Source organism: Coturnix japonica, chromosome 7 (assembly GCF_054131305.1).
Source record: "Coturnix japonica strain WE chromosome 7, WE-NBRP24, whole genome shotgun sequence".
In the NCBI taxonomy this organism is placed as follows: Eukaryota; Metazoa; Chordata; class Aves; order Galliformes; family Phasianidae; genus Coturnix; species Coturnix japonica.
In genome coordinates, this window is record NC_140669.1 from 27,284,281 (window position 1) to 27,307,390 (window position 23,110).

Here is a 23,110-nt window from a genome sequence, read left to right on the forward strand (position 1 = left end):
CTCGCCGCCGCCCCGCCCCGCGCGGAGCTCGCCGCCCGCAGCGGCCCCTGCATTGCGGAGCGCTACCTGAGCGGGGCGGCTCCTCAGCCCGACATGGCGGTGCGCTGAGGTGCGTGCTAACGGCCGGCCCCTGCCATGTAGGGCAGCCGTCCCGCGTGTCCCTCACATCGGGGCTTCCAGCGAGGCCGGGCGAAGCACCTTCCGTTTTGTTTTTTCCTTCTAGGAGGCAAAGCGGTGAGATAGGTGGAAAATCGTACCTCAGGATCTGCGCTGCTGCCGCCTTGCAGCTGTGCCGGTGTGGCTCTGAGCTCTCCGGCCCTTTCCCGGGCTTCGGCGATGAAAGGTAGAAATTCTGTATGGTACTTAGCAGCTTCCCAGCCCGAACTCTCCCCTCTGCCCCTCGGGATGGCAGTTCACGTTTCCGTATTCCTTCGGTGAGATAAGAAACACGAGGGCACAGGCAGCCGTCGTGTGGCAGTGCTGCAGCAGCAGCTGGCCGCACCCACTCGGTGTCACTTGGTTCTGCTGCAGGTAATGAGTGGAACAGGCTCGATTCTCTTTTTATTCCCCTGAACAAATGAATCTAGTGGCCTTTTCTTGAAAATGATTGTGCCGAGGCCAGTCTGTCAGAATCTTAACCAGCATTTCTCACATAACAGTGCCAAACTTTTATACTTTGACTTTTGTCTCACAGAATCACAGACTTGTGGGGGTTAGAAGGGACCTCTAGACCTCTCACTGTGCTGCACCACACAGCAAGTCCTCTGCCCCTGCTTTTCCAAAGCTTCACTAATTCTAGGTACCTCATTTCATTTCAAACATGAAGCGCTGAGCACTTTATCTTCATGGGCATTTCCACGCTGTAATTTGGACCTCAAAGCCTTAGGTGGTCAAAACAGGTACAGGAAGGCATAGGCCTCGCAGCTGCATCTGTTTCTTCAGCTGCCATAGGGAGATGGAAATCCCTCACCCTCGGAGTGTATTCCAGTCTCACATCAATGCCAATAAAGGGACTCAAGGGTGCCAAATTATTATATATATGTATGTATGTATATCAGGCTTTTTTTTCCTTTGAATGTCTGAGCTTGTGAATTAAGACTATAGACATCTCAAGTTACCTGGGAGAGCTTCCCACCACTACCATTTCCTTGTTATAGCATTTCATCTATAAATCATGGACACCATTTGCAAATCAGTAGCAGGCAGAGAGAGTGAGGTTGTGCCAAGAGAATGAAGCCATCCTGATGTCCTCTGATTGCTCTCTATCGGTGATGTATGTGAATCTGGAGGAGATGCCTCCAGAGGAAACATTTGCTGCAGGCCATCTTTCTTGCAGCCTTCTGGGAAAACACCTGTTCAGTGCACAACAACCATGAACCAGCACACCCAGCACACTCTGTTGTACTAAGGGACACGGTTTTACAAAGAAACATTGGTGGTAGCTGCGTAATCAGACTAAATGACCTTAGAGATCTTTTCCAGTGTTGGTAATTTTACAGTTCTATGACTGTATTGATGCAGCAGTGCCTTTGCTGCCATCTTCTTCAGTGCTCCCACACTGCCGTGCAAAGACATAGAGCTCTCCCCACAAGCACAGGGACTTTGCCACATCTTTCACCACCCAGGTAACAGGAATGCAGGCTTCAAATAAAGCCTCATTAGGCTGAGAGGAAATGAGCAGTTGACTTGATATTTTATGCAAATAGAATTAGATTTATTTTTAGCTTATAATATATAAAAAGGGAAAAGACAGCTTATACTTCTGTAAGGGGAAAAAAAACAGTGCTGCAAGCATATCACGGAAGAGAAATCTCAATGGAAAGACACAGTGCCAAATAATAAATAGGCTGTGTCGCATCTATAAACATCCCCAGGAATCAGGGTGATATATTGACCATAGAAAGGCTCAGAGTATTCCATGCGCTGTGCAGAAATCGATACCTCTCACACAGATTGTAGCAGCATCTTTTCAGCAGCAGGCTGCAGGGAGAGAAGGTGAATGTTGGATTGTTAGTCATTCAGCTGCAGCTCTCCTTTAAACAGTCATCAAAGATGGAAAACAAACACAGAAAAAACAACACAGCATTCTCCATTTTCTCCCAGATAATTATCTAGTCAAATTACGTTATACTTTACATTAAGTATTCAACAACAGCGTTGACACTAGATGTTTTAAGAGAGGAAAAAAATCATATAATTTATGTTAGAGATGTTAAGATACATACAAGTATTTTTATTAGAAATTTTCATGCAGAGATCAAAAAGCATCATCTTACTAAGAGATAGCAGGGAAAGATTTCTTTACAAAGGGGATTTTTACATAACTTCACAAATGATGAGCTTTATAGTAAAGCTCCGACACACTGAATTATGGATGCCTGTTTGGAGATTTAGCTTGTGAAATTTGTGTGGACTTCTGCCTGCTGAAAGGAGAAGGAAGAACTTTGTCTATAGTCCTTTTCAAAATGATTTGTTTGAAACTGTTTGAGAAACGCCACTCTAAAACAGGCCGTGTCAATATATATATTCTTATTACGTAGCTACGATAACAAACCGCTTCTTCTCTGACAGTTCATCGAGCTGTAGTTGCTGGCAGCTTAGGTGTTTGGCTCCCCTTCTGAATAGAGAAGGAAACATTTAATCTCTCCAAAACGCAGTGCAACCCACGACTCAATGCCAGTATCACAGCTCAGCTAAGAGCAGCTGCGAGCAGAAACCAGAAATACAAAGCAGTGGAAAGCATCCTGTGGAGCTTTTAGACACTTTCCCCAGTGGCATGTTGTAAGTCTATGGGCATGTGCCACAACCAGTTGAGCAGTTTTTGCCACCTTTCCCCTTGGAAACACTTAGGCTAAAGGGACCGTGAAGGCGTCATTATTGCCTCAACGTTGCTGAGATGTTTCTTGCAGTAACAACTCTAGAGTCCCTCTAGTGCCCAAATGAAGGGGGAAAAAAAACAACCCTGAGTTGAGCTCCTTAAAATGTGTTATCAACCACTAAGCAAAACAAAACCAACCACTGAAAATACAGTACATTTATCCCTGGCTTTGTACAAGAGACTGCGTTCAATCTGCTTCTGACTGGGACAAGAAACAAAACAATATCGTTAACTCCTATGGTAAAACCTACATTTTAAAAGCCTCCTTTTTCTGCATGTCTACTATTTGATAGTATTTGGCTTTTAAAGATTACTTGGAGATGTTACCTGTCTGCAAACATATGTCACAAACTGGCACGTGAAAGCTTTAAGCAAACACAAGATCTAGCCATAGTGGGAAGACTTTTAATGGAGCAACCCTACCTTTGTAGACACTCACTCTCTTCGGACTTAATTCCAAAGGATATAGGTACCCAAATGCATTATGATGAGTTAGTTATCTTTGGATGTCAAAAGCCAATCTTTGCATTAGAAGTAGTATGGTTTGAAAGCAGACAGTATGAATTACTGCTTCCACTTGCTCTTGGGGACACAAGGAGCAAGAATTACAGCAGATACACAATTCCAGCAGGTATTTCTCACCACTGTGACTGCAAGCAAAGGGTCCCTAGATAACATGCTGAAGTGCAGTATGCACAGTGCAAATCTCTTGTTGAGTAAGCAGTTATGCAGAGCCTCCTTTCCCTCTGTCATTTACCTAACCCAGCTCGTTTTCCTCTCAGCTCTTGAGGCTTTGTGACATCTTAGTTATGGGGCTGGTTGCCTTTGCTGGAGAGGAAAAAAACTGGATGTCAGACTTGTCACGTTAGGGACATCTCACAGGACATTTAGTAAACATATTCAAAAGGAAGTGAGGGGATTACTGATCCCTGCAGAATGCAGCTGGTGACATTTCTAAGCCAAAACCGCTTTTCACTGCTTTAACCTGTTTTCTAGTGTACAGAGGAACAGCTTATCTGTTCAGTTCCCATCTCCATGAGCAGGGAAAGGAAATCACTCAAGGGAGAAAAAAGAAAAAAAAAAAAAAGAAGAAAAAAAAAGATTTGTTGCTCTTAACATTTTCTAGTTATAACAGGGAACAATTGTCAGGAAGTAATGATTGCTAGACTGTGAGCTTGGGTGGTTTGCTTTGCTGTCTCTACCTTCTCAATTGTACAAGTACTGCCATCTTTGTCTATTCTTAAAGCTGTCAGAATAAAACTACTGCCCCACTCAGTATTACCAGGTCTTCTAATGCAGTAAGCATCCACAGCTACCATCAAAATTGAACAGGTTTAAGTAGTGAAATCTCTCTTTCTATGTTACATCTGTAGTATGCTTATATGGAAAAGTTGCTTTTCAAAGTGAACGTGACACATGCATTACTAAAACTCATTTTGGTTGGAACTTGAGGGGTATACTATTTCTGAGAGTTCATTTCCTGTCCTACTGAAAAGTCTGAGTTTTTCCAGTGGTATCTACTGAGAATTAAAACCACAGAAATAATGTATAGCTGTGCTTGCATACTTGCACATGGAAACTCTTCAACTCTCTGATGCACCAATAGCTTGTTTTATTAATGTAGAATTTTGATAGGGCTTGATACTTCTTAAAATGCTCGTTCTCTTATGTTCAAACATGTAAATGTTTCTACATTTTCCAAGCCTAAAGCCTAAATTACCAGTTGAAAACCAATTAGCCTAATCAAGTTAACATAATGGTACAGAACATCAAGTTCATCTTGGGTTTTGGGCTTCATATTCCTTGTACTGTTTCTACAAATAAAGCACTGCCGTTATTGGTTACAAGAGGGGAGGCATCTACAGATGTAACAAAGAGTTGTTTATTTGCCTCAGCTCCAAACCGCCAGCTTGCTGCTAAGAGTCTTCCATTTTTGAAAAGGCAGCAGAGTGCATACCTTCAGGAGAAGGCTGGAGCAGGCAAAGGATTCCTCTAAACCTAAAAGCACAGAAAAATAAAGGCAATTTGCAGAGGGCCGTGATAGACCTCACCCTCCTATATTGAGGCAACCATGAGAAGAGAACGAAGCCCACGAGGCAAAGTCCGTCTAAAGAAAGAAGAGGGACTTGGAAGTAGCCTCATGCACCCCCACACTTTCCAAATGCCCTGCTGGCTGCTAGCCCAGCAATACTTCAGGCTCATTGATTGCAGTCCTCAGGAAAACTCAAGATCTGCTTGCAAATCACACTGCATTGCCTCTCCATAACTGTGGCTTGAGGTTAAAAACCAAATGTACTTGGGGTCTGTCCCTCAGCAAGCTTCAGACTCTGCCGCTATGCAAGCCATGAATGCAGTGAAGTAGTCTAGATTTGAGAATGCCCTCAGCCTGCAGCTGAGCAATGAGCACACACTCATCGTGGCTAAGCATGGCTGAAATATTTCCCCAAGCCTGAGGAAGACATACCTGAATGCCTTGAAGCTACCTGTGGGCTTGTTATGTGTCAGTTAACACCTCCTCATTCAGGGTCATCATCAGCATGTGCTTCTGAAGGTCTGCTCTGTACAAAAAACAAACAAACAAAAAGGGAGTGTAGTCCTGACAGGCATCATGTAAATTCACGGTAACCTATGCTCATATTTGCCAACAATTATCTGGCAGCACAAATCAGTGCTCCGTGTGCAGTTATCTGAGCTAAACTACAGATGTCTTCTCATGTAAGCACCCAGTTTAATGAATTGATACTTTTGCCGCAACCAGTCTCTAACATGCAGCCTGTGTGTGCCTGAATGTTCTCTCTTTAAAGCAGAACTGAAGAACCCATGGGATCTGTGAAGAAAATCATCTGCAGATGCTTTAGCAGAGTTACTGCCATGCCAGAAGTTGAATGAAATTAGAAAAAAATAAATTAAAAAAAAAAAAATCAGGTCTTATTAAATCAATTGTCATCATAAGGAAGCTGTAATTCATACAACTCCATTGGGCAAATCACAAATCCATCTAACAATCATCCAGCTACATGTTTTAGCTCTGATGTAGGCCACTTGTTTTTCAATTAGTAGAATGGATTTTGCATTTGAAGGACCCATACTACAACCCAAATCAAATAAAACTATCAGAGTTCTGGGGTGCTCATTCCTCTCAGTTACCTCAGCAAGCGATTTGAATGGAAAAAAAAACCCCTCAGAACTGAGATCATTTCTGCCTTACGTCCTGAATACTGACAAAGGAGAAGAAAGTAAAGCATGTTATAATCAAGGACCTGATGGGTGGGGAGAGAAACATTCCAGGTGGTTGTGAAACACACAAACATCTATTGTCTGAAGTGACTCGTTGTCATCAGTTGATATTTCTGCTTTTCATAATATCTTTGGATGCTTGCGCAGGCTGGTGTGTTACCATGGATACAATGGTGTCAATGCTGAGTCTATTAGTACATGGGCTGATCTGTTGTGCACCTGCAGAACGAAAAAGAAGGAAAAATCCCTTCGTCTCTGTGGCTGTTAGCAAGGGGAGGCTGACAGTAAAACAAACTGACTCCATAGAATGGAGTTCAGAATCTCCTCTTTGAAATGATGGTGTAGTAAAGAGAAAGAAGATAATGAAGCGAAAGAATGAGGAGAGCTGTCAAGCACTTATCAAAACCCTGCCTGCGTAGCTTAAGGCAAGGGTCCCTACATGATAGTGTCAGCTATATTGTCATGGAAAATCAATCAGAAGGTTTAATAATTCAGTTTCCTAATGGCCTGGCAACCGCTTTCTGCAAGAGCAAGGAAAATCAACAGCAACAACAACAAAAATACCAAGGCTAAAAGGTGAAAAGCAGCAATCAATAGACAACACAGAAGAGTATCTTGCTTTTGAGAGCTACTCTGAGAGCAAGCAACAGACACCCATTACAAAACTAATATTTGGATACATAGACCATTCTGAAAGTAACGTCTCCTACTTATTCCTGTGGAAATTACGACAGCTACCATAACCCTATTTGATAGACCAGATTCTCACCTGCAGAACAGTTTTTCAGCATAGCCACCATCACTGGCTGTGCGTTTTCACCAGCAATGAACAAGAGCCTGCGTGCCACTCTCACAGAAATCCTCATCAGCAGAGGTGACACATTGTCACTGCCACCACTGCTGAAATGCACACCCACTACTCACTTTGCTCATATCCACCGCTTGGTCTTCATAAACATTCATCAAGCATTGACGAATGTCAATAGCTGCTGTTTCTGACATAGAAATTATTGGAAAATATTCAGTTCCACACTTCTGCTTCATACTCACTTCTATGTCAGCCGTCATTTTGTCAGGCCACCCCTCTGCTGCCATCAGTCACACGCAGCAACAAAATATAATGGAATATTGGTGGATAAAAAACAACCACTACTGTCATACCACCAACATCCTCCTCTGATGCTGTGGGCCAACATAAAAATAAAAAATAGGAGGCATTACTTACAGAGCAACCCTCGTAGCACACATTTAATGTTTTTTATCCAGGCACAACTCCACTGCTAAGAGGTAAAACTGGTTTAGAAGTGAAAGGCTTCTATGTGCACAGGAAATCAAGTAACAAACCCGGGCAGGAGTCCAGGCTATTTTCAAACATTCACTTTTTTCTTGGTGTTAGAACAATCTCATAAATGACACACAAATATATATGTGACACAGATTTCTGAAAGCTGAATTCCCATACATTAAGGCCATTTTCTTTATTGGGCAACAACAGAAGACTGTTTAATTTGATTATAAGCTTTCATTTTCTGCTCCGTTATTCGAAGAGGAGCTCTACAAAAATTTGTTGAGTTACCATTTATTTCATAGAAAGCTTCTCTTGCCTTTGAATTTGGGGTCAAAAACCACTAAAGGGGTTTCAAAGGAGGGCTTTATTCCCCACTATTTGTACAGATGCTTAAGTTAAATAGCTTTTAAAAGTAAGAAATAAGAATGAGGTGACTCAATATACCTTCTCTCAGTAGGGTTGTATCAGTGTATGTGGATTGAAATAGAATGCACAATATTTCAGAGTGAATTTTTCTCATTTTAACTGGTAAGGTTTCATCCACATGGGTTCTCTGCCATAAAATAAGGAAAATGGAGTTGTTCGGTTCTGTGGTCAACTGAAGTTCCTTCCTCAGCTCACATCTGTAAAGGTAGCATCAAGAACAATCTTTAGACATGCAGAAGATGAGCAAAAAGCCAGTACTGCTGTCCTTAACCTTTTGTAAGACCCTTCATTCCAGCTGCATTCTGGAAGCATAGGCATACGCTAGGTTGCTTTGTAGCTATATACCAGTATGGCCAGTAGCTCCAAGGAAGCTTTCCCAGCACAAAGCCTCCCCCGTGGCTTTGCTCTGGGGACAGACCAGAGCTCTGTCAGAGTGCTGCTCTACTCTTTTATTTCCTGTTGCTGACTCATACTGAAGACAGCTGAACCTAGGGAAGTGCTCCCCACACCAGCCATCACCACAGTCACCACAGAGAAGAACTACAAGTGCAGGCAGGTGGTCTTTGCGCTCCCGATGGCAGCATGTGGGAGCCTTGAAATACATCTGTTCATATTTATTAGACTGTTACTTTTCATTATGCTAGCACTACAAGATAGCAAACCAAAGTCTGTTCACATTTCTCTGAGGTAATTCTGCTGATGCCATAGGAATGGCACTGTCCTGTCCTTTTTCCTCATAAATGAGATGCACAAGTGTCTGACCACAGCTCTCCTTCATTCTCATCTGTGCAGCACCTCCCTTCATCCACCTTGAAAGCAAGCTACGGCAGAAGTCTCCAAGCATGTCTGCAGTATAACAGGGGGTCCTAGTACACAAAAAGACACAATTAAGCTCAGAAAAATGAGAGGATTAAACTCAAGATAAATGCAGTCAGCACTCTCCTCTTTTGGTGCTGTTCACTAGCACTACAGGCAGGCACGTGAGCACTGAGCACAATGCCATAATGACTAAAAAATTTTCCACAGTGAAAGTTTCATGGAGCCCTTTCCTATTGGGAGGCTGGCTTGTGCCCTGGAAAATGACAAATCACATCCCTTCCAAAAATCTTGATTATCACTTAAGTCCTTGTGTTCACAGTCCTACCAGATTCTGCTGCAGTTCCAGAGAGCCCTTCTGCGTTCAGATGAACTGTGATTAAATTCAACTGTCAAAATGAGAACACACCTTCAGACTATTAATTAGTATTGCTGGAAGCACAGCGCCCTTGTCCTTCACATGTAGCTGCTTTGGGAACCAAAAACATACCCCAGGGCAGTCAAAGTCATTTGTTTTCATGACGCTGCAGAAACGCAGTCGCGGTTTGTGGAGATGTAAAGCAAGGGACCGGTGCAAACCAGCAGAGAGAAGCTGAGAGGCGTCACTGTTGCAGACAGACGCATCGATACACACACATCGCGTATGGGCAGTTGTACAGCTCATGTTGCTAACACATGACGTGGCTCAGCTCTAGTAACCAGGGCTTAACTCTGGGAATCAATCCTCCTACGGAGAGTTATATTTTGGCAACAGAGTAAATGGAGGGGTTGCATGGCTAATTTCCTTCCAAGTCTCCAAAACGTAAAAGGCGTCTTAAAAAGAAACTTCACGTTTCATCTTGCAGCTTTCTGCTTTTTAACTGCTCTGCCCTCGAGCCATGGGAACATGCTCCCACTAATTAATGATTCATATAAAGAATTTATAGGAAGGGTAGAGATGTCCATAGAGAACATTAGGGCTTTTTCTTGCAGAAGCTGCCAAGGAATTCCTCTTCTATTTCATTTCCCCCTTTTCAAGGTCTTTTGTTCAGCAGTTCCCTCCCCAGACACACACACTCCTTAAAATCAGTGTCTCCGTCCACAGAATGCAAGCTACAGTAAAAGCTGAGCTAGTGACAATGCAATCCCCTCTAACCAGCACCATGCAAACTAACAGTCACGGTCACTAAAATCTCAGCATATGGGACCTGTAATATTCCTGCACACGTATCGGTGAGCATCCTTTGGGTCTTGTCATATTTGAAATGCTTCAGTGCCAGCTCTGCTATGGCTTGGACTGAATCTTGTAGCTAAGCAACAGCAGCCACAGCTGGGCAGTCCGAGTGATGTGGCAACGACAATTTATCCTGCACAAAACCTGTCCTCGATGCCAGCTCTGGACCACTGGCCCCAGCTAATTCTTACGTCTGACAACAACTTAGCGTGTACTTGGCTAAAGAGATTCAGACCGTACAGCACCAGATGGGAAACATGGCAATTAATAGGCAGTGCCAGCACTGGGGGTGCTACCTACCAGAGGACTGCTGTAACAGGAATAAAAATAAATCTACCTCTGCATGAACAAGGATGTAGCAGGTGGCAGACGTTGCATGCAGGAGGCAATTCAGAAGGAAAGCAATACTTCAAAGATGGGTGTGTTAAGCAAGCTGTTAAATCATCTACCGCCTTCAGCAGACTTCACATTAACCCCAAAAGGAAAATCAGCAAGCGAGGCTAGGACAGCAGGTCTTAACTCACTGATACTGAGCAACATACCTAGAGAAGGGATCTCAGCCAGAGGGAGGGTTGCAGGTTCCCATCTGCAGGGCTGGGAACTCGTGGTCTTCCTTGCTGGGAGAAGAAAAGTGGGACAGCGTCAGCAAGGTTAAATAAATAGGGATGGGATTGTTTTCTAAACACTTAGAAAAACAAGCACAATTCAACCACAGCTGGTCATAGAACCGCTGCACTGGATTCTATGATTCTGTGACTTGGAGATTAAAGAGGAATTGTGGGAAAAAGTAAATAAAGACATAATAGAAACAAACATCTAACAGAAAGCTGCTTCTTCTGGGGGCCTTGGGTGAGGGTCAGGCCGTAATTCTGTCATTAAGTGCTATGCACTAAAATCTTGGCTCTGAAAGCCTCACCTTCTCCCTTGTCACAGCCACTTGTTAAAACCCTGAGTCTGAGCATTAATAATGTCAGCTCAGATGGTGCTTGTTACTCTGAGTCAGGCCTTGTTTCCAGCACAGTCAAGCTCTTTAAAGACCTGCAGGCACTTTTTGGCTTAAAAAAAAAAAAAAAAAGCATAAAAAAAAAAAAAGCATCAAAATTAACTTTTTTTTCATCTGAACAGAGCTCCAAGGTATGAATAAAATGCCATTTGGCAGCATTCCTGAAGCAAAGTACACGCACCATCAAATATTACTGCAGCCTTGATATATTCCAGCTGCTACTGCCCAGCAGACAGGCTAATGCACTTCTCTTCTAATGTCACCTTCACCCTGTTTTTCTTAATATATTTGCAACCATTTATGAATTAAGCCTCATACCAGGCACATGCCTTACAAAAGGGTCGGTCTTGAGACACAGCAGCTCAGTGGTTAAGATGCCAGACTGTAACTGAGGGCTTTGATGTGGCAGCTCTCTGCCTGGCCTTGGGTAAATGGCTTTGTTTCCACCTGAGACAGGGTCACAGGTCTTGTCCTCTAAAGAAGTGAGGACAAATACATTGACTTGTGCTGCCCCATGTGCTAGGAGCTGCTTTATTTTTAGGTCAAAAGGACAATTTCTGTCTCTTTTTTTAGATGGAGTCAGGCAGACACTCCAGGGCTGTGCAGAAGCTTGGTAGCAGATACACAACTACGGAGATTTCCAACTCAATGCCATAAAACTGCAGGCTTTACTACTCTTAATAATTCATTCTTTACTCATCTTACTTTCTCGGTAGCAAACTTCATATTTCTTCTTTACTGTGGAGAATGCAAAAAACTTTCCATTATAGTTGCCTAAACCTTGATTCTTGACTCCAAATTTAGAAACCAGCATTATCATCAATGACTCAGCTGCTCTCCCTGCTTACCATTAGGATTTACACAGGATCTAACAGGGACATTAGCCTTAGGCTATTCCCTTCCTAGCAGGAGGGAATAGCATCTTTATGGGGGCAGATGCAGCTGATTTGCAGAACTCGCTGAGAGAGGACTCTGAATGTGCAAATCTTAGGTGGGTTCAAGGAAAGTATAGAGAAATCCATGAGGGATGAAGCAGGGGGCCAGGCATCTCATTCATGCATCTGTGAGCTGCCAGCTGCTGCATGGGTACCACAAGCAGGACGTCTGTAACCCCCTCTGCTTCTTAACTCTTTCTCTAACAACTCTTCCAGTTCTTTTCTTTCTACTGTCTGTCTGCTACAAAGCTGGTCAGTCTGAAACAGCCACAGCAATTCTTTCATTAACAGGGAGACCTTAACAAACTGTTTTAAACAATGCATCAAGCTGAACTGTTTCTTAAAAAGCCTTTTCAACTAACAACATGGGAGAAGAAGAGACATTTATGTTCTAAGTGTGCAAAGCTCTTTTCCCATCTTGCAGAGCAAACTGACAGACATAATGTACGGCATGATCTGTTCTTAGAATTATTATGTATCCAACTAATCTTCTTTAATTAAAGGGAACTGTAACTAAATTTTGATACCATTAGATCATACAACCTAATACTGGCTTGCTTTAAGATCTCTGTCTTTTGCCCCACATAAGAAATAAGAAGAACAGCATCTACAAATGGAAGTCTTAGGAGATGTTATCCTTCAGGTTGTTTAACAGTTACTAACATAAAAATATGCCCTTTTCCTATATATCTGAACAATCTTTTTTTTTAACCTACAGAGATTAATAGAAGTTGCTGCTTGATCTGGGGAGCTGTGAGATGTTGTCTACTTGGTGAGGTCAACAAGCTCCAAACCCCTCCAAGTAAGTGAAAAATAATCAGCTTTAGTTACAATCAGGGCCAAATAAAATGACTTCTTTAGTGCAACTACTTGCTTAAGGAGACTTGTTGATCCTTTCTGAACTTCCTATTAAAAAACAAACGCTGTCTTAGAGAAAGCATACAATATAGTTTAAAACTGCAGATTCAGGATGCGAAAAATGCCCAAATTAGTGCTGTGTTTATGACTGTGTTATAAACTGTGATGGTGCTTGAGCTATTTAACAAGCATCTCAGACACCTGTGTGGGGAAGCAGCTGGAAGACCTTACCAGCTGGTCCAAGGTAAGCAATCTCCTCTGTTCAACCAGAGCTCTGTCTTCTAAAAGGTCAATAAGATTTTGGTTCTTATGGAAGTACTGGCAGAGACAGCACTCAGTGTCAGTCTGATTTCTCAGAGAAGCTTTGCTTTGAACTTTCCTTCACTGAATATATATACATATGGTGGATAGATATATTAAAAAAAACACTACAACCACCACCCAACATCCTACACTGGAAGACTGCCAAGAAACTAGTCAGACTGATGAACTAGATGGAATGGCTCACCTTTGATTCCTCGGGCACTCATTCAAAATATTAATTTGATAATCATCGTGGCTGAAATTCAGCAAGGTTGTTAAGTGTCTAACTGGAAGCGTTCGGTTCCATTTTGGTGATTGGTGGGTTTAAAAATAGAAATATGTTTAAATGTTCTGTAGAATGCTTGGGTCTAAATGAAATCAATACATGCTATGCGTCTTATTCATGAAATATTAAGGCAAGATGCATAATTTATTGTACTCTGTGTATGTACTCAGCACTGATTATACTGTAATATGCATATATAATTGTGCTATGCATAATTTAAACTGTATTGTGCTCATTTTTATGGGGGGAAAAAAATAATCCTTTAACCCAGAACAGTTTATTTTTTGGTGAACTAGGCATTTGTTTTATTCTTAAATCCATTCTCACGTGTTTATAAATCCTTTTCCTGAGGAAAAGAAATCATAGCCTCCTCTAAAGCACTGAGACGATAGGGTGCAGTTCTCTGCGAGCTACCAGGCAGCACGGAGGTCCTTTGCTGACCTCTGGTGGCAGGCAGGCAGGGCCACAGCCTGCATCAAACCGGAGCACATGAATCACAGCTCAGGGCCACCCATCAGCAGCAAGGCTAAAAAATCCTATTTTGTATTTAACGGCGCAGCCAGCTAGACACGAAAAAAGAGGGAGTCCATTATATCAAAGCCTACCTTATTTATTCACTGATGTGAATAACTGTCATTATTACTGGTTTGTAAGCCATTTTCTGTTCTGCCAATGGCATCGTGGTGGTAGCTGTGAGACTTCCAGTAATATATAAGGACTTCCTGAGAGAAGTACTCAAGGGCAGACTTGATTTATGGAAGAAAGCACTCTTCTGCTCTACAGTGCTCATCAGAGAAAGTGCAATTAACCTGCTTCAAGTCAGCATGCATTTAAAAACTTGGCTTGGCTGGGAGACATAGGACATATTTAGCACCTGCCTCATAGGGGATGACGTTTAAAAGCTTCACTTCCTTTTGTTGTAGTGTGACCTTTCCTCACCCACACCTGAAGCAGACTGCTGGAGAACGCTTCTCTCCAATTCAGACATTTCTGTACCCCACAAAGGCAATTAGCTCTTAAGACAAATACAAATGGCTACATTTGGTCATCACAGCCAGATCTGCCAGCATGGCTACTGCAGTAAGACCAAAAATCTCACTACTTCTCTGACCCATTCTGGATTTCTTCTGCTGTGAAGAAATGAGTTCAGAAACTGGGCAACATCCAGGAATACTCCCAAACCTCACTGCTTTCCAGCCTGTGCATAAGGCTTAGAGATGTCCTGTTTATTTTTAAGCAAATAGGTACTAAGGAAATAAGGAAATTAATCAAAACATTCTAGTGGTAATATTGTGGGATACTTATATTTGGCACTGGTGGTTCTTCTCACCAATTCATTGTACCTAACAAGAGTTATCATCACCCTGGACTTCTCCATACCAGTCATTTCCTAAGCATGCAGTGATTTACATTTGACAGAGAACATGCCTCCTAGCTAGCTGCTTTGGAAAGGCCTCTAGAAAGCCAGCAGAATTTAGCTGGAGTCTCCTGAAATGCAGGAAGAACATCCCAAGAAGGCAAATGCTGAGCTGTGAGCTGGGGTGTGCTTGTGCAAAGGCTGCCTCAGCTGGGAACCTCAAAAATGCACTTGTGGCCCAGTAGTCAATCAGGACAAAAAACAAAAAAAACCCACAGACCTAAAGCTATACTGGCTGATTGTATAGGTTAATAAGACACATGGAACAGGAATCTGGAAATCTTCCATCATCGTGTGATTGTCTTTTGTTTATAATTCTGTAGATCAGTCAGTGTCACTATACAGAAGTGACTGACAGCTCAGTGTGCAGTATCCATTTCCAGCTGCCTGTAGCCTTCCTATACCCTGAACAAGCCAACATAGGTCTCCAGTTTCCTTTGTATGAACCCTCATTTTCCCAATTTCAAACAATCTTCACATACATATCCAGATAAGCTTCAAACTCACTGGCTTGCTATGCATGCAGATGTGCACAATACTGGAAAAAGCCTACAAAATACAAGTTATTAATTATTTTGTTCCACTCCAAAGAATTAATTTCCAAGTTTTGCTGAGATTACTTCTCTAAAAATAAATTGCAGCTACAAATGCTTGATGATAGAGGGCGCTACATGAACACTTTTGTTTTTTAAATAACAAAAATTTAACTTGAATATTTAATACTGCATATACTTAACGATAGTGCCTAAGAAGTGCCAGCATTGTATTTCTGTTATTTCCTATGCATAAATAAACACTACATTAGAAATTAAAAACAAGACAATTAGATGAGATGTCAGACTTCTCTTGTGTTTTGCGAGGAGAAGGATACTGTCACAGTTATAGTCAAGGATATGTCACAGGTCAGACGTTTGGGTCCTTGTCCACATGCACCAAACATCCTATTCTAACCTGGCTTACTGATAAAGGCCAATCAAACTGATACATGTTTGTGGCCTGCCCAACCCCAGTTCTAGATGTCTGTGCCAATGAGGTACCAATGTACCAATGGTTGTGAGCAGCAAACTGAAATCAACCCAACATACCTAACAGTTTCTAATTTCCTGGGTCCACAAATAATAAAGCCAACAAAAACAAGCAGCACTGGCGAGTGCAAAACACCAGTCCTGGCTCTTGCCTGTTGGCTGACTGCTGGAGGAGAATAGATCAGCAGATGACAAGCAGAAGAGAGAACCCTGCGCAGAAAGACTTGAGAGCTTCCAGAGCGCCCATTATCAATAGCCACACTGGGCATTAAAACACACAGACCAACACTGGTTTGAAAAACAACAAAAAGCTACAAGTTTCCTTTCAAAAAGTATCAGTCTTCAGTCCTAATGCCTATGGGGGAAAACAGTCTCCAACTCAAAACAATGTTCTCTCTGCCTCGCACACATATACACTCACAGATACTTAAAGAGCAATCGCAATCAGCAAAGTGTGCTTTCTTTGTTTTCTTATTTTACTGCTGGTAAGATCAGTGACTGCTTGAAACCAGCCTTTCACCTGCCAGAGCAGCTTACATCTGTGATTTGAACAAGGGTGGAGCAGTAATGGCTTAGTAGTAAAAGCACTTGCTGTGGAACAAGGTAAAAAATAAAAATAAAAAAAAATAAATAAATCAATAGAGTGCTGTGGTTGAGAGAAAACCAGAAAATGCTAACTCACAAGACTTTGTAAAAAGTAATTAGAACTCATACTGTGAGCACATGAAAGAATGAAGTTTGTGTCACCAATGCAAAGTTCTCCACTGACAGGTTAGAGAAACTGTAGACTACAGATACAGAGCCAGAAGTGGGGAAGTTCATTAACTCAGGCTGAAATACAGAGGAGACAGAAAGGAAACACAAGGATACATTCAGAGCTATCCCCTTCTCCTGCTTCCAAATTTGAAGCAAATATTCTTTTTGTCCTCTGCTCCCGCACTTTGATTCGCATTACAGAGCATCCTTTGGGCTCTTAAACCAGAGCTAAACTGACTGATTTGCTCCTGTCACCACACTGAGCTCAGGCCGCAGGAGCAGACTACAGTTAAAACAGAGCAAAGCATGCAAAATAGGAACATCACACAGGTCACATCGCCAGCACCCATGACTGCCTTCTGCAGGTGCTCTTCCATTGAGCTGCCTTCCCCACGAGCTAAAGTGCAGCCTCTGCATGTAGCCAAGAGGCTCCAGTCAGCTCCTCAAGGTAAGACAGCACTGCAGCTGCCTTGGGAGGACAGAGTCCCAGTTTGGTCAAAGATTAAAATAATAATAATAAATCCAGTATCACCCTGTTCCTTCTTACTGCACTCAGATGCGTATTTTCTTGCCTGGTGCCCAGAGCTTCTCTCTTATCTTGTTCTTGGGATCAGTATCCTGTAGTGACAGCTGGTGGGGCCCATTTCCTCCTCCTTCTCCTCCCTGTAAATTACCATGCCCACCTCCTCATAGCTTTTAACAGAAAATTGACAGAGCTCCTAGAGCATTTTTCTTGCAGAATTGAAATGGTGATCACACAGTCTTTCTGACATTAACTGCATTATTAAGTCTGCAGTATGTGAACTAGATTTAATAACATGCTTGTTCCGAGCAGAGACAGTTAATTTCCCACTATCTGCTCTTAGCCCTCAAAATATTTCTACTTTAGCTCTCAGTTTTTCATAGGCTAAACAATAATTAAAAAAATTAAGTAGCATCTGGGGAATTGCCGTGTCTTCTTTTGCATTTGCTCATTGAAGTTTTCAGGTCAAATAAAATTGTTATTCTTTTCTCTAAACTTAGTTTCTGAAATCTCAAAAAGACAGAGGGGAGACTGATATGAATAAAAATGGTAACTGTATTGGAGAAGAACAGCCACTTCCAAAGTCATATGGAAGCATCTGTGAGGATCCTTGCAGGCACAGATAAGACTTCTGAGACAAAGGGTGGGAGGAAAGAGGACTGATAGCTTTTACATAATTACACAGGTTTTGTCTAGCGAGTGGTGGGAGCTGTAGCTTGCAGTAATGCATTGCCCATGGAACGATCTCCTATACTCTATAGAGCAGAAATGAAACAAATAGTGTTGCGTCAATAAGAGGCATATGTACATCCCTCAGAGTCCCTGGTGCAGCTGATGTATGATGATACTATGAGCCAGCTTTTCCAGCAATGACAGCAAAACATCAGGAAAAAGGCCAAGTCTGGCCCATGTCTGAGACTCCTCATCTGCAGAACTTCTTGTTATGAAGAACCAGCTTCCAAGGAAAAAGGAACATTAAGTGCTTGAAGGAAATCATCAGGTCAACACTTAAGCCAATTCACCCATCCCATGGAGACTAATGCATTTATCACTGCCTCCTAGTGCCTTTGTTCAGATAAAGAGGAACAGAGTTTAATTAACTGATGCTATAGAGGACTGGAAAAAATCATCTGTAGAGCAGTTGATCTTAAGATAACGCATATTATCAGTGAGGCTGTCTGCTAAAGTGAATTGTGCAGGAGTCATTTATGCTCACATCTAGCTGTGAACATCACTTGGTGATGGACACTGCCACTCTGCATCCTCTGGTCATGTAGGTTCCCTTTCATCCCTTCTCCACAGCTCAAACTCTGACATTCGTGAACTCTATCCCAAGCTGTCATTCACTGTGTCATTTCCCTTGCAGCTATTACTGTTCTGTTCTCCTTTCCCCTATCTTCATGAGAAAAAGGAAGTGAGATGTTTTATAAACAACAAGCAGAGAAATCAAGAAAAAAAGCATGTAATATATTGCTGAACTAAGTCCTCATTGTCATTTGACAAGCTAGCTCTACTTATGGTTAATTACACAAGCATCAGAAACTTCACAAACTCATTACAGCCCTTCAAAGGCTTATATATCCTACCTACTGTTCACACACTCCAGTTATGCATTACCACATATACCTATTTTTTTCTACAAGTTTACCATATAAGCTCTGCAACTCGTGAACAATTAGTGGGCTGCGGTCATTTTGGATTGTATAAACAGTTCTACTGAGTGGACAAGGCTGTGAAAATAGTTTATGAAAAGCATCAGTCCTAACAAGCATTAGAATAAAGCTAGTGTTTAAGTATACATACATATTATATATATATATATATATATATATATATAAATATATATAAATATTGGATGTTTTCCTTCTTTTTCCTACATCATCTTTTTGGGCAACAGGAAAGCATGAGCTCTCAGAGGATGGCAGGGAGATTTCCTGGGCTGTGAGAATAACATCAGGTAAATGGATCCACATCCTACTACAGTTAAAGAAGGGGAACTCTTGGAAATGGATGAAATGGCTGTAAAATTTTAATGCTCCGACTGTAACAGTAGGCAGGAACTGAAGATCCCTTCTTCTACAGTTAAGAGAACTAACCGTAAATACCGACCTTTGGAGCAGTAGCACTCAAGTGCAGGCAAAGTATTCGATAACAAAATGTTTGTAGAGAGATGGGAAACATTCAAGCTTAAAAGCTACCTCAGCTTTTATAATTACATACCATAAAGCATTCATACCTTTGTCCATTACCTGAAATTCTACATTTATCTACTGGTTAACAACTAAAGGATATTAGTAACACTAACATCAAATTTTTGGAAGTAAAGGTTTCAAGCCAGCTTTTGCATGTTATGTGCTCCACGTTTTTCCTTGTGTATATGTATGCTCCTGCAAGAGTAAAGTTATTCCAGCAGCCTGATAGAGAATTCATCTGGGAAATGCTAGAGGGAAGTACAAGATTGCAAGTGCTTCCCTCCACCTCCCCCACTTTCTCCTCAGTTCCTGTTATTTTCTGCAGAAACGTGTCTTAATTTATCTTTACAGCGTTAATAAGAACACTGTACCTTCCACCTTCATGCAAACAGCTGAAATTCCAAACACTGGTCATATTAAAAAAACAGCACTTCCTCACCTAGGTAAGCTGCTGACAGTCAGTAAATGTGCAGTGTAAAACTCCTGCAGCATGTTATTTCTCAGCAACAAGAAGAACATACAATAAAACTCTATTAACTGCTGTCGCCCTCAAGCCATCATACCATTATCTCACTCTGTATTTCAGGATAAAGCAGAAGGAGGCCCATACGTGCTGCTTATACAGCTGTCTAGTACACTAAAGGGAATTACTTGCATCTTGTGATAGCAATGAACAACATTCCTTTTGGGCATTTACATTAAATAATTATTATTTCTTTAAAGCAAGATAATTATCCTGGAAGAAACCATTTCTACCAACTTCACTTGTTAAACATTCACAAAACATTTGGCATTCCCCACTGCATTAAGATCAGATACAGGCTTCGGGAAGCCTTAGAAAAAGATCACAAATAATTACATGTATGTCAGATATAAGGAAAATTGTCTTCACCACAAGAGAGTGGTCAAATACTGAAGCAGCCGTAGAACCTCTAGCCTTGGAGAGGGCAAAAATCCAGCAAACTAACCTCTGAGCATATTATTAGATTAATGGACTTAAATGACTTAAGGAAGTCCATTCAAACCTGAATTATGTGTTTCAGACATTGGTATAAGTCCTGATCTTGTAGTGCAACTGAGAAAACAAAAATCAAATAACTCACAGCTATCAAAAATGTAAACTAAAAAAGCTAATCGTGCATTTGGTAATATTACTCTGAAATACTATTCTGTGCTACTGGACTCATAATTCACTTGAGGAATGATATTTTCTGGTTTCCTCTCTATCCGCATCAGTAATGTTGAGGTGATGCAGTTTTGTAGTAAACAGTTATATTAGCCAGTAATTTTTTCTAAGACTATAAATGGTCACCTCCCTCCCGTCCCACCACAGTGCACACTGTAGCACAGAGCCAACAGGACCAAGGGGGCAAAGAGCACTCAGCTTCAACCTTTCTTTTCTCTGCCACTTTCACTGACTGCAAACCTGTCTGCCCAATAGAACGTTACCATTTGGATGACTCAAATGAGATGATCTGGCCATACTCCCACAGATTCGGTCAAACAATACTGCTCTGACATCTTCTTAAGAGAATGAATCACACGCGTAGGAACAGGCAGCCATTCAGACATGTAAAAGGAAACACAATGCTAGTCATTCTCCTCAAAAATTCAGGGAGAAAGGAAATTAGTCTCCAAACTAGGCCTTTAATTTCTAGCGTAACCTGCAGTCTCTTCTACTTTTGTCTAAGGGGCAGAACTTTTCGTGAGGTCATCTGGGAATGCATATTTAGCATATTTTTAATCCACATGCCCTGAAGTAGATTTGTTTTCCTTACAAGTGGTCTCTCATCATCCTGACATACTGCAGTCACAAAGACTGACCTGTTTTTAAAACTTCTTTGAGCCAGTTGGATTCTTGACAGAAATGACACTAAAGCCCCGTCGATCTTTCAGAACATAACTTAAATACACAAGATGAACAATATATAACAATAACAATATAAGCCTTGGGAAAATGTGATGCATTTCTGTGCCACGTGCTTATTTCTCCTCTGAAAAAGGCATGGTGCATAACAAACAACTGATACACATTCTTAACCAACAAGACACTTGATTTACTTTAAAAGTTGCATTTCTACTGTGTAACCTGCTGCTAATCTCTCAGTAGGAGGAATTCCTCAATGTTTCTGGGAGCTGTGAGCAGAGAAACCCATGTCCTTTCTGTGCATCTAATAGGTTAAATAATTCCAGCATGGCCAACTTCAGTTACTTAAAACATGAAAGTGTAGGAATCTTTTTTTCTTGCCATAATAACAAAACAAACATGAAGAAAAGCCATAGTTACAGTTCTTAATTTGCTTACCATTACCAGGAAAGTTGCATTATAAAGCTGAACAGTACAGCCCATTGGTACCAGACACAACTTGAGTTCCCATATCCTTACATATGAGATAGGTCTCAGATACTATACCTAACTTCTTCATGCATAACAACATTATCTAGACTACTGCTTTCTCACTTGTGGGTTTGTCAGCACCAAATAGGAGGGAAATCTCAGACTAAAAGAGAACTCTTAAGGATCAAATAAGTATACAATAGAATGATCAAGAAAAAGATGAGAACAGGATCAAAAACCTCAATCTCAATATTCTAAGATCAATTAATGGAAAACACAAGCCAAGTAAAATATATTCACTAATCTATGTTCTAACATAATCTCTTGCTTATATAAAACTCATTGACCTCACATCTCATGGTCTGTACCTTTAACACATCGTGAGACACGTGGAATTCTGAGAATGGAGAACAAAGTGCCACTGGATAAAATTAGAGACCTTGTACTGACCCTTTCTGTCATTAAGTTATGAATTATCACTGATACTCTGCATTATACAGATTAGCATCAAAACCTCAGTCCTAGGTACTAAGACTTATTCTTGAAATAGATATGGCATTTTTAATTACTTGATCTGCTCTTAATTTTGAAGAGACTACAGGAGATTTTTTCCCCCCTCCTTTACAGACGTAACTGAACTAATAATAAAGTTTCATAATTTTACAGGAGATAGTTATCTCAAAATAATTTTTGTATGGCTCCTTACCCACAACTTCACTTTTCTCATCAAACCAATTTTCTTACACAGCACTGTTACTGTGTTTACCAATAGCACGTTCCACTGCAAAGTTTAAAAAGGCAATTATAAGTCAGGCTATAATTAAAACAAAAGACTGTAGCACTTACCTTGTTCCTTTAGAACCTGGTTTGAAACATGCCTAAACAGGAAGAGCCTTAAAGAGTCTTGAAGGGCATCCTGTGGAGCACAGTATCAGTACCAACTGTGCCATAGGATGGTGATCACAAGCAACCCCCTCCTGATCCTCCTGAGGAAAAAAAAAAATAAATACAAAGTATTCAGGCTTAAAGGATTTACAGTGTGGCTTTCTGAAGGAGAATATGACATAGAAGTGTTCCTTAGGGTCACAAAAAAAGCTACTAACATCACTTTCCCTACAAAACTGACAGGTGTGTTGCATTTCTTGATTAACTTCAGCTGACTCTTAACCCATTATGAACTTTCTGTAATGATATCAGTCACATACGAACAACTGACTTTATTTGATAATTTGTAGTATCCTTTCTTGAAATAAGCCCTGCTTGCTTAAAAAATATGAAGCAGCACTTTTATTCCTATATCTGGAAAGAGAAAAAATTGCTAGACAAGATTTTTTCATAACTACTTTACACTGTCTTGAACTTTTATGAGGTTCAACCTTGCAACCCACAGAGGCTGTGGGCAGCACATCAGGTATGCATAGTCCTCCTTAGCCCACATGTTGAAAAGAAAATGTATTCCAGTAACAAACTGGCCTTGAGCATCCTCACTTTCAAAAAACCTCCTGGACATGATCTTTCCCACCAGTTCCACTGCACAGCCACAGCCTCAGATTTTTCCTACATGCTGCACTCAACCATCCCTTACAGCAAGTCCAGTTTTCACCCACACGTACCCA

General features: G+C 41.3%; 1 long non-coding RNA gene across 2 annotated transcripts in view; it reads right to left on the reverse strand.

The window, feature by feature from the left end:
- Window positions 1-1,690: 1,690 nt before the first annotated feature.
- The window catches only part of LOC107316453 (uncharacterized), a 30,775-nt gene continuing 9,355 nt past the window's right edge, over window positions 1,691-23,110 (reverse strand). Inside the window, exons 2-8 of one of the 2 annotated variants that reach the window (XR_001556354.3) lie at window positions 22,341-22,480; window positions 10,401-10,475; window positions 7,848-8,026; window positions 6,139-6,334; window positions 5,343-5,436; window positions 3,636-3,706; window positions 1,691-1,980 (exon numbers count right to left, since the gene is read on the reverse strand). This is a non-coding gene — a long non-coding RNA (uncharacterized LOC107316453). The remainder of the gene's footprint in view (window positions 1,981-3,635; window positions 3,707-5,342; window positions 5,437-6,138; window positions 6,335-7,847; window positions 8,027-10,400; window positions 10,476-22,340; window positions 22,481-23,110) is intronic. The other variant, XR_001556356.3, reaches the window with a different exon arrangement.